Consider the following 13,302-nt stretch of genomic DNA (forward strand, 5'->3'; position numbering starts at 1 on the left):
CCTGCTTTTACTTTCTGTATTCCCCAGATTTTGATACCTGTGGGATTTCCTCTATGATATTTATTCAGATGTCTTACCAGAGGGGTATCATCCTGGGTGTTGAGGTTGCTGAGATGTTTGGAGATTCTCCTTCTCAGTTCTTGTATCGTTTTACCCACATATATTTTAGGGCATTCGCACTGTATCGCATATACTACTCCTGTAGTTCTACAGTTAATGTAGTCTTTTATGATTAATTTTCCGTCATGGGGGTTTTCAAAATCTTTTTTTGGTGCCATGTATTTACAAAATGTACATCCTCCACAGGGATAAGATCCCTGTGTTAATAGCCACGTGTTTTCAAATTTTTTCTTTTGAAAATGGCTATGCACCATAATCTTTCAAATTTTAGGTAATGGATGGATTGCTGGGCATTGCCTCCCTAGTGTGGATCAGGGCGTGTAAGATACACCCTTTAAATACAGGGGTTCTATTCAGGCATTTGAAATACAGCCATTTTGGGACAACAAATTTAATTGCGGCCAATTGTGGATCAGGGAGTGTGAGATACACCCTGTATATACAGGGGTTATATTCTTTCATTAATAAAACACCCTTTTTGGGGCAAAATACACAATATTTCAGGCCTTGCAGCATCTTGTCGTTTGAAATTCCTGGGTTATATACTGCTGCCATATTCAGTTATTAAACAAACACCCGTTTGGGCAAAAAAAGTTTATTTGGCAGCCTTTGCTGCATATGTCATTGTGAGATACACCCTTTATACATTTGTGTTATATTCAGATATTTGAAATACCGCCATTTGGTGCACAAATCTTTAATTCAGGCCTACTGTGGGTCAGGCCGTGTGAAATGCACCCTGTATATACAGGGCTTATATGCTTTCATTAATAAAACACCCTTTTTGGGGCAAAATGCACAATATTTCAGGCCTTGCAGCATCTTGACATTTGAAATTCCAGGGTTATATACTGCTGCCATATTTAGTTATTAAACAAAGACCCATTTGGGGAAAAAAAGTTTATTTGGCAGCCTTTGCTGCATATTTCATTGTGAGATACACCCTTTATACATTTGGGTTATATTAAGATATTTGAAATACCACCATTAGGTGCACAAATCTTTAATTCAGGCCTACTGTGGGTCAGGCCGTGTGAGATACACCCTTTTAAATACAGGGGTTTGATTCAGGTATTTAAAATACAGCCATTTTGGGCAAAGAAATCTTTAATTGAGGCCTACTGTGGGTCAGGCCGTGTGAGATACACCCATTAAATACAGGGGTTTTATTCAGGTATTTGAAATGCAGCCATTTTGGGCCAACAAATCTTTAATTGAGGCCTACAGTGGGTCAGGCTGTGTGAGATACAACCTTTAAATACAGGGGTTTGATTCAGGTATTTGAAATACCGCCATTTAGAGCACAAATCTTTAATTGAGGCCTACTGTGGGTCAGGCCGTGTGAGATACACCCATTAAATACAGGGGTTTTATTCAGGTATTTGAAATGCAGCCATTTTGGGCCAACAAATCTTTAATTGAGGCCTACAGTGGGTCAGGCTGTGTGAGATACAACCTTTAAATACAGGGGTTTGATTCAGGTATTTGAAATACCGCCATTTAGAGCACAAATCTTTAATTGAGGCCTATTGTGGCTCAGGCCGTGTGAGATACAACCTTTAAATAAAGGTATTTGAAATACAACCATTTGGGGCAAACAAATATTTAATTGAGGCCTAGTCTGGTTCAGGCCGTGTGAGATGCACCCTTTACATACGGTCGTTATATTCTACTATTAATATAACACCCATTTAGGGCAAGATCCTAAATTCGAGAAATATGAGGAGAGCATTAAATAAGGGACATGGCCCATGTCGTGGTGCTGCTGGTGGAGTTCCTGCGCAGGGAGAGGATGTGGTCGATCTGTACCAGCTACACTCTCAACTGAAAACCCTTTCTCAGGTGGGAGTAGGCAACAGAACCTGCAGAGGTATTTGGTCGGGCCTAATGGGGCTCTACGACTGGTGAGGCCTGAACAAGTACAAGCGATAATAGATTGGGCTGCTCACAGTGGATCCAGTTCCTTCACATTGTCTCCCACTCAGTCTCCTGCTGAAAGACTACAGTTGGCACCAGCAGCCGATGTACATCAGTCTTTCACCTCACCCACTTGCAAATCATCCAAGCAGTCTGAGCCCCAAGTCATGCAGCAGTCTCTTCTGATTTTTAATGACTGTGTTAGCAGGGTTTCCCATGGCTATCCACCTAGCCCTGCCACAGAAGTGGAAGAGAATGAGTGCACCGATGCCCAAAGACTTATATTTCAAGATGAGCACATGAAAGGACCATCGCAGCACGTCTCGGATGATGACGAAACACAGGTGCCAACTGCTGGGGCTTTCAATAGTGTGAAGACCGACAAGGAAGGCAAGGATGAAGACTGGGTGGAAGATGATGTGGAGGATGATGAGGTCCTCGACCCCACATGGAATCAAGGTCATGCGAGTGACATTATGTAGTTGGGAGGAAGAGGCGGTGGTCGCACAGAGCCACCAGCACAGCAGAAGAGGGAGGAGGGTGCAAAAGTGGAGCGGCCAGTCCTCTAGACAGTACGCCTGCTATTGCTCACTGCAGCAAGGGACCGAGCACACCAAGGCCAGCTCCAAGGAGTTCCCTGGCGTGGCAGTTCTTCAATGTGCTGACGACAAGACACAAGTGGTTTGCACGCTGTGCAATCAGAGCCTGAAGCGAGGCATAAACGTTTTCAACCTGAGCACAACCTGCATGACCAGGCATTCAAGTGATATGCATGAGCTGCAGTGGAGTAGACACCTCAAAAACCAAGAAGGGTCTCTGGATCCTCCTGGTTCCTCTTCTGCTGCACTCTCGACCTCTTTATCCACCTCTGGAGTGACAGTGCCACCTCCCACCCCGCAAACAGTGGATCTGCCAGCAACACCAACATCTGGGTCACCAAGCATTTCCACAATGTCCCACGGAAGAGTTCAGCTCTCCATCTCCCAAACGCTGGAGAGGAAGAGGAAGTACTTCACTACCCACCCGCAATCCCTATCCCTGAATGCCAGCATTTCTAAATTACTGGCCTTTGAAATGCTGCTATTCCGTCTGGTGGAGACAGATAGTTTTGAAGGCCTTATAGCGGTGGCTGTCCCACAGTACATTGTGCCCAGCCGCCACTACTATTCCAGGAGAGCCATCCCTTTTCTGCACAACCAAGTAGGGGACAAAATCAGGTGTGCAATGCGCAACGCCATCTGTGGCAAGGTGCACCTCACTACGGATACGTGGACCAGTAAGCACGGTCAGGGACATTATATCTCCATAACAGCACACTGGGTAAATGCAGTGGCGGCTGGGCCTGAGGCGGATAGCAGTTTAGTGCATGTCTTTCCACCACCGAGGATTGCAGGGCGCTTCAGTTTGCCTCCTGTTGCTTCCTCCTCCTACTCTGCTTCCTCATCCTCTACCAGCTCCTCATCCGGTCAGCGTAACCTTCGCCACCAACTTCCGCACAGCCAGGGGTAAACGACAGAAGGCAGTTTTAAAACTTATCTGTTTGGGGGACAAACCGCACACCGCGCGAGCTGTGGACGGGCCTTGAATAACAGACCGATGAGTGGTTTGTGCCAGTCAGCCTCAAGCCCGGCCTGGTGGTGTGCGAAATCTCGTAGCAGCTCTGGGACTAGCCGGTTTGAAGCACATCCCTTGCCATGTGCTGAATTTGGTGGTGCAGAGATTCCTTAAAAATTACCCCGATATGTCAGAGCTGCTGCATAAAGTGCGGGCTGTCTGTGCACGCTTTTGGCGTTCTCACCTTGCTGCTGCTTGCCTGTCAGCGCTGCAGCGTAACTTCGGCCTTCCCGCTCACCGCCTCATATGCAACGTGCCCACAAGGTGGAACTCCACCTTGCACATGCTGGCCAGACTGTGTGAGCAGCAGCAGGCGATAGTGGAGTTTCCTGCACCCACAAATGCCAGGTACACAATTGCCCAGCCAGGGCACAGTTCTGGAGGATGACGAGGTGGAGGATGAGGAGATGGAGGAGAAGAAACCATGTTCATAGTAGGGTGGCACCCAGATCAGCTCATGGCCATCACTGGTACGTGACTAGGGGAATACAGAGGACATAGACGACACACCTCCCACAGAGGACATGTTTTTGTTGCCTCTGGGCAGCATGGTACACATGAGCGATCACATGCTGCAGTGTCTCTGCAACGACCGCCGATTTGCCTACATTCTAACTTGTGCTGATTACTGGGTGGCCACGCTGCTAAATCCCTGTTACAAGGACAACGTACCGTCCTTAATTCCCTCTCTGGAGCCTGATCGTAAGATGCGTGAGTACAAGAGCGCGCTGGTAGACGCACTGCTGGTGGCATTCGCACCTGACAGCGGGGGCACAGTGGAAGCACAAGGCGAAGGCAGAGGACGAGGAAGAGGTTGCCAACGCAGCTGGGGCACCACCAGCACCTCAGAAGGCAGGGTTAGCATGGCCGAAATGTGGAAAAGCTTTGTCAGCACGCCATAACAACCAGCACCAGCAGCTCATATGAAGCGTCTTAGCATGAGGCAGCATTTCACCAACATGGTGGAGCAGTATGTGTGCACACGTCTACACATACTGAATGACGGGTCTGCCCCCTTCAACTTTTTGGTCTCCAAATTGGACACATAGCCTGTGCTTGCCCTTTCCGCCTTGGAGGTGCTAGCCTTTCCTACAGCCAGTGTATTATCTGAACGTGTGTTTAGCATGGCAGGGGGCGTCATCACAGACCAGCGCAGCCACCTGTCCACAGCCAATGTGGACAAGCTCACGTTCATTAAAATAAACCAGGCATGGATCACAGCACTTGTCTGTAACTTGTGCAGAATAGACATGTATATCCGGCCTTAACCAGCCATTGTTATACTGCAGCGCAATTGCTCATTCTTGTATTTTGGATATTTCACACTCTTTTGGAGTGTACCCTAATAAAAAAATATATATTTAATTAAAATCAAAAACCAGTGTTTGCTACCTTGTACTCCTCCACCGCCACTTCCACCTACACCGCTATGTCCACCGCCTCCTCAAACTCCTACTCCATATGGAACTCCACCTCATAAATCCCTTTTTTTTTTTATTGTACATTTTTTATTTTATTTTATGTCATTTCACTACTTTGTTAAATTTTCGGGTGAAATTCACCAATTTTTTGGTGTGATGTACCACTGCTATACCTAGTAGACAGGTAAAAAAATAAAAATAAATTGTCAGTTACATTTTCGGTTGAAATTCACAATTTTTTGGGTGTGATGTACCACTGCTATACCTAGTAGACAGGTTAAAAAAAATATGTCAGTTACATTTTCGGGTGAAATTCACCAATTTTTGGGTGTGATGTACCACTGCTATACCTAGTAGACAGGTAAAAAAAAGAAATAATGATAATAATTTGTCTGTTACATTTTCAGTTCAAATTCACACAATTTTGGGTGTAATATACCCCTCCTCTATCTAGTTGACAGCTTAATAAATTTCAATAATTTTTCTTTTATATTTTCGGGTGACAATAAAAAAAAAATTTCTGTCATAGAGCCCTGCTCTACCAAGTAGACAGGTTAATAAATTTCTGTAATTTTTCTGTTACATTCTTGGGTTGACATTTTACAATTTTGGACGTGAATAAACCCCTGCTTTGCATAGGTGACAGGGAATAAAATTTAAGAAATTATTTTTTAATTGATGCACTCCACCTTTCATTCAATGCTTAAACTTTAACAAGTTGTCCCACATTTGCGCCTCAATAACATTTCCCACATTTGCGCCTCAATAAATTTTCCCCTATTTCGGCTCGATCGCCCCCAAAAAAATTATACATTTATCTCCCTTGGATATGGTCTCTTTCTCACGCTCCCTCTCCGGTGTGGAACCCTGATTCGCCGATAACCGTGATCAACATGGTAGGCTCAGAAAAGGACATCGAAAGTTGATAGAAAAGATATCCAAGTGGATGGTGGATGTCACTGGGCACCTCTCCATAGGTGACAGGAACATAAATAAAAAAAATCGTCTGTTACATTGTTCGTCAGGTGACATTTTTCAAATTTTGACAGATTGAAACACCTGCTCTGCATAGTTGACAGGGAATAAAATGTAACAAATTCTTTATTAATTGATGTGCGCCACATCCTTTCATTCAATGCTTAAACTTTAAAAAGTTGTCCCACATATACGCTTTAATACTTTGTCCCATATTGCCGCTCTATCATTTTTTATTTGAAACAATTAATCCTCCCTTGGATGTGGTCTCTCTTTCTTACGCTCCCTCTCCGGGGTGGAACCCTTATTCGCCGATAACTGTGATCAACATGGTAGGCTCGGAAAAGAACATCGAAAGTTGATAGAGAAGAAATCCAAATGGATGGTGGACGTCACAGGGATGTGCGATCAGGCAGAAGTTAGCTAGAGTCAACAAAGCGGCAGCAGGGCCTCTCCTGGCTAACGATTACAAATCAAAAATACCACTGTGACATTCCCTATAATTTTCTATTACCGTATTTTTCGCCCTATAAGACGCATCGGCCCATAAGACGCACCTAGGTTTTTTGGGGGGAAAATAAGAAAAAAAAATTTTTGAACCAAAAGGTGTGCTTTTGGTGGGTTTGGAACTAATGGTGGTCTGTGGGTGGCACTATTACTGGGGATCTGTGAAGGACACTGTTATGGGGGGATCTGTGGATGACGGACACTGTTATGGGGGATCTGTGTGTAACGGATCTCCTAGCACCCCGACCGGGTACCTCCGTCGATAGATGCTCCTAGTGCTTTCCGAGGACTCCAAGCACTCCACTTGACACCGTACGCCCTGCAGACCCCACGAACCGCCACAGCTTGGTTGGGGTCTCACCGTCCTCCACCCACGCTGGACCTACGACAAGGCTCCAGGCTCCAGTGGGTGAACCTCTCCTACAGCCAGAGAGCAGGAACAGCTCTTACAAGAGCTAGTAGTTATGCCAGGGGAGTATAGCAAATCTTCAGCGTATAGCAATCCCCCAGTTTGATCAGTTATCCAAACACCAGTCTCAGCATGATGAAGGATAAAACAGGAACACTTTATTGAGGGCTACCCGCCCGTATTTATGCAGGTCCCCATCTGGTGGCCACGCCCTTAGGGGACCAGAATGGAGACTGCGACACAGGACAGATATGCAGAAATTCAGGATACACAGACACAACACATCCCCACAATGCATCATGGTTTCCTCCTCTCTGCCTAGCGACACCCGAGGAGCAATCCAATTATGTCTCAGGACAAAGGGAAAACACCAATACACATGTGGAGACAACAGGACAGGAATCACCACCCAAACACACAATGGCACACCCTCCCAGCAAACACAGACATTTAACATATCCCCAGATAGCTCAAGTCTGAGTGCATATCATTAGGTGAATGGCACTCAGAATACACGAATACAATAATATTAGCTATCTGGGTGCCCTCACATAACATACAATGTAACCGAACACATAATAACATAAAACACAATTCCAAAGACAGATTTAAGCTGTGCGGCCGGCCTGTTTTCTTTAAGGTTAGTATGGGCCATAATCCTGAGGCAAGAGGCTAGCAACCAGCCCCCTCCAAAACACAGTGGCGAGGTTGGTTTCGTCACACTGTGGATGACGGACACTGTTATGGGGGGATCTGTGGATGACTGACACTGTTATGGGGGGATCTGTGGATGACGGACACTGTTATGGGGGGGATCTGTGGATGACGGACACTGTTATGGGGGGGATCTGTGGATGACGGACACTGTTATGGGGGGATCTGTGGATGACGGACACTGTTACGGGGGGATCTGTGGATGACGGACACTGTTACAGGGGGGCTCTGTGGATGGCACTGTTACAGGGGGGATCTGTGGATGGCACTGTTACAGGGGGGATCTGTGGCTGGCACTGTTATATATGTGCCATCCACAGACCCCCCACCCCATAACAGTGCCATCCACAGCCCCCGAGCCCATAACAGTGGCATCCACAGACACCCCCCCCCCCTTAACTGCGCCATCCACGGATCAGCCCCCGCCCCCGCCGCCCCCCCAGTATACAAATATAAAATGTCTTATTCAATTAAAATGTATTAGATATGCCCCCTCACTCCTAAATTCCTAATAGTACCTTACATCCTATTCCTAGGTTCTGTACAATTGCGGCAGGCCGGGCGGGCTCACTCACTGACGCCACTTGCCTGCGCCGCCTGCTTCATTCATAAAGTAGGCGGCGCAGGCACGTGACATCAAGGAGTTACGCTGCCGCCCGCCCGGCCTGCCGACGTTATACAGATCCTAGGAATAGGATGTAAGGTACTATTAGGAATTTAGGAGTGAGGGGACATATCTAATACATTTTAATTGAATAAGACATTTAATATTAGTATACCGGAGCGGCGGGGCGGGGCTATAGTACACTGACTGCACCGCGCATAAAAGAACATCGAAAGTTGATAAAGCAGATATCAAATTGGATCGTGAACATCATGGGGACGTGCGACATGGTGGGGCAGTAAGTGTTCACACGCCTACACAAACTGACTGACAGGGGTCAGCCCCTGCAACTTCTGGGTCTCCAAATTGGGCACATGGCCTGAGTTTGCCCTTTACCACTTGGAGGTGCTGGCCTGCCCTGCAGCCAGTGTATTGTCTGAACGTGTGTTTAGCATGACTGGAGGGGGTTATCACAGGTTATATTTCCCAATGTTTTGGGGGTGCGCTAATTAAAAAAATAAAATAAAATATTTAAAACCAAAAAGCAATGTAGGCCACCTCCTCCACCTCTGCTTCCACATCCACCGCCACATCCACCGCCTCCGCAACCTCCTACTCCATATGGACCTCGTCCTCCTAGATCAAATTATTTTTTATTTTTACATATTTTATGTTATTTAACCCCTTTAGGACACAGCCTTATTTCACCTTAAGGACCAGGCCATTTTTTTAAAATCTGACTTGCGTCACTTTAAGTGATGATAACTTTAAAACACTTTGACTTATTATCGTCACATATTGTACTTCATGACACTGGTAAAATGAAGTAAAAAAAATAATTTTTATTTATGAAAAAATACTAAATTTACAAAAAATTTGTAAAAAACTGCAAATTTCCAAGTTTTTATTTCTCTACTTCTATAATACATAGTAATAACTCCAAAAATAGTTATTACTTTACATTCCCCATATGTCTACTTCATGTTTGGATCATTTTGGGAATGATATTTTATTTTTGGGGATGTTACAAGGCTTAGAAGTTTAGAAGCAATTCTTGAAATTTTTGAATAATGTTCAAAAAACCAATTTTTAGGGACTAGTTCAGGTCTGAAGTCACTTTGCAATGACCCCATTCTAGAAACTACACCCCTCAAGATATTCAAAACTGATTTTACAGACTTTGCTACTTTGTTACCCTTTAGGTGTTCCACAAGAATTAATGGAAACTAGAGATACAATTTCAAAATTTCACTTTTTTGGCAGATTTTTGATTTTAATATTTTTTTTCCAGTTACAAAGCAAGGGTTGACAGCCAAACCAAACTCAATATTTATGGCTCTGATTCTGTAGTTTACAGAAACACCTCATATGTGGTCGTAAACCACTGTACGGGCACACAAAGAAAGGAATGCCATACGGTTTTTGGAAGGCAAGTTTTGCTGGACTGTTTTTTTTTTGACACCATGTCCCATTTGAAGCCTGATGCACCCCTAGAGTAGAAAATCCATAAAAGTGACCCCCATCTAAGAAACTACACCTCTCAAGGCATTCAAAACAGATTTTACAAACGTTGTTAACCCTTTAGGTGTTCCACAAGAGATGTTGGCAAATGGAGATAAAATTTAAGAATTTAAATTTTTTAAAATTTTCCATTTTAGAAACTACGGGATAGGGTGGCAGTATTGTTGGTACTAGTTTAGGGTACATATGAGTTTTGGTTGCTCTATATTACACTTTTTGTGAGGCAAGGTAACAAGAAATAGCTGTTTTGGCACCGTTTTTATTTTTTGTTATTTACAACATTTATCTGACAGGTTAGATCATGTGATATTTTTATAGACCAGGTTGTCACGGATGAGGCGATACCTAATATGTATACTTTTTTTTATCTATGTAAGTTTTACACAATGATTTTATTTTTGAAGCAAAAAAAAAACATGTTTTAGTGTCTACATTTTCTGAGAGCCATAGTTTTTTCAGTTTTTGGGCGATTATCTTTTTTTTTTTTTCAAATTATATTTTTATTGATTTTTCAATAAGAAGTAGAGAGTAACAAGGTTACAAGGTACTGGAGCGCAGGCCATGTCAATGAGCAAGCAGAATATTACAAATATAAAAAACATATGCAAGAGATTATCAGTTACGCATAATGAGATTGATGAGACAAGTAAATGAGTAAATGGATGAGGCAAGCAGGGATAATGGTTGTGTATGATTGGGATAGGGTGAATAGATTACGGCTGGATCAGTTGTGGAATGATTTATGGCTCCTACTCAGACGAACAGGTGAGTAGGTATCATTGAGCTAAGGATGAATGATAGCCAAAGAGGAGCCAATGGATAAAGGGATGGAATTGCAATATGATTGGTTTGTTGTTGTCTTAAGACTACATCGTCTGGACTAGGCGCCAAAAGTCTAATTGTGTTTGGGAGCTCTATAAGACGACCATGGGAGCCATTTTTAGAGGAATACCGTGCTGTGCGGGACTCCCAAGAGGACATTTCCTCAAACCTATGCAATTGATCAACCTTCTGTAGCCATTGCTCCAAAGAGGGTATTTGGGTTTGCAGCCAGAATGTGGGGAGTAGGAGCCGGGCGGCTATCAGCAACTGAGAGAAGATGAAGAGGGGTTGTGGATGATCCTTATCCTGACTGATGGACAATAGGGCCAGTTGAGGAAAGGGTTGAAAGGAAGTGTGACAGACTTTGTTTGCCAGTGAGAATATGCTGGCCCACCATTTGTTTATGAGGGGGCATGACCACCATATGTGGAGGAAGGTTCCTTTCTCTTGTAGGCACCTACAGCATGTGTCCGAGGCAGATCGAGAGACGAGGTTGGTCTTATCTGGTGTGTTGTACCACCTAGTGAGGATTTTGTATCCATTCTCCTGGATTCGGACACAGCGGGAGGCCCTATGCGGAGATTCAAGTAGTTTGTGGAGAGATACAAAGGGGATGGTGATATTCAGGTCCAGTTCCCATTGTTTTATGAAAGCTGGTTTAGTCAGCTTAGGTGGGGAGCGTAATCTATTATAGATTTGTGAGATTGTTTTTTTAGGGTTAGAGGGAAGAGAGATTATTGATTCAAACAACCCGAGGGGGCGCAGGAGGTCACCCAATTGAATGTGTTGACTTATGTAGGCTCTGAGGTATAGAATTGAGAAGAGGGCACCTGGGCGGGGGTCAAGAAGAGCTTTCATAGCTTCCAGATCTAGTAATTTACCAGACTGGTTCATTAGCGAAGATAATGTTAGTGATGAAGAAGTTAGCCCCTGAGAGGTAGCCATTCTCAGGGCTAAGGGAGCCGTGTCTATCGCATCTTTTATTGTTAAAAGTGGAGAGGGAAAGGGGATGGAGCAGTGGGATGTGGACAGCCATTTCCAGGCCTCAAGGGTAGCCCTGACAATTGGATAATGGGATAGTGACGCAGATAGGATATTTTGACGTCCTAGCAGGAGAGCTCTGATTGGTATATTTAGTATCTCAAGTTTCATTTCTACTGTGGATAATTGCATAGTAGGACGTAACCAAGCTACTGCTCGGGAGAGTAGTATGGCCTTGCCATAGAGTTCCGGGTTTGGGAGGCCTATACCCCCGGTTTGTCTAGGCTTGGTGAGAGTGGAGAATGCCAATCTAGCTTTCCTCCCATTCCAAATGAAAGATCTGAATTTCTTTTGCATTGTGGCATAATAATGTTTGGGTATAGGAATCAGGAGAACCTGTTGAAGGTAAGTGAGACGGGGAAGGATTACGGAGGAAAGTAAGTTTTTACGGCCAAACCAGGACAGCGTAGGGTTGGATTGGTTAAGATTGTCTATGGCTCTAAAAATTTATGATTGTAGTGGGACATAATTGAGAGAGAATAGATCTTTTATTTTAGGACTAATTATAACGCCCAGGTAAGTAATGGTAGGAGAGGACCAATTGAAGGGTGAGTTTTCCATTAAGCGTTGTCTGGTGGTGTGGGGGATACATGAGCATAAGATTAGGGATTTGCTGGCGTTTATCTAGAAGTCTGAAACCTCGCTGTAAAGGTTAAGATGGGAATGGATGCAGGGCAGGGAGACCATCGGGTTTATTGTCATCAAGAGAACGTCATCAGCAAAGGCAGCGATTTTCTGCTCTTTGCCTCCTAAATATAGACCTTCAATTTTCCTGTCTGACCTTATGATAGATAAGAGAAGCTCCAAAGCTAAAATGAACAATAATGGGGACAGAGGGCAGCCCTGACGTGTCCCATTTTTTATAGCAAATGGGGAGGATAGATTCCCATTGACCATGACCAGTGCTGTTTCTTGAGCGTACATGGCAAAAGTAGCTTGAACAAAGGGATCAGGAAGGCCAAACTTGAGCATAACTTGCTTAAGGTACATCCAATTAACTCTATCAAATGCTTTCTCAGCATCAGTACTGAGGAGAAGCAAGGGAGCGGAAGTATGGTTGGCATGACAGAGTGCATTGATAACTCTAGATGTATTATCTTTGCCCTCTCTATTGCAGATGAAGCCGACCTGATCCCTGTGGACAAGGTGAGGAAGAAGAGTAGCCAGTCTGTTGGATAGCATTTTGGCCAGGAGTTTGAGGTCTATATTTAGGAGGGATATGGGCCTATAGTTGGAGCACAGCTTGGAATCTTTCCCTTCCTTAGGAATGAGGGCGATATGAGCCGCAGTCATATCCCTGGATAGAGAAACACCCTTAAGAGTTAGGTTACAGACCTCAAGGAGGTGGGGAAGGAGTATTTTGTGGAAGGTTTTGTAATATGAAACAGGGAGGCCGTCTGGGCCTGGACTCTTCCCTTTCTGCATTTGACTCAAGGCTTTGTAAAGTTCAGGTGCTGTAAAGGAGGATTCTAATTGTAACTTTTGGTCTGGAGATAAAGAAGGAATGTGGGATGATTCTAAGAAGGTTCATATTGTGGAGGCCCTATTTTCTGGGGTTACACTAGGGGGGAGGTTATAAAGGTTTTCGTAGAAGGATCGGAACTGAGCAGCTATCTGGGGGGCAGAGAAAACTGGTT

Source organism: Bufo gargarizans, chromosome 2 (assembly GCF_014858855.1).
Source record: "Bufo gargarizans isolate SCDJY-AF-19 chromosome 2, ASM1485885v1, whole genome shotgun sequence".
In the NCBI taxonomy this organism is placed as follows: domain Eukaryota; kingdom Metazoa; phylum Chordata; class Amphibia; order Anura; family Bufonidae; genus Bufo; species Bufo gargarizans.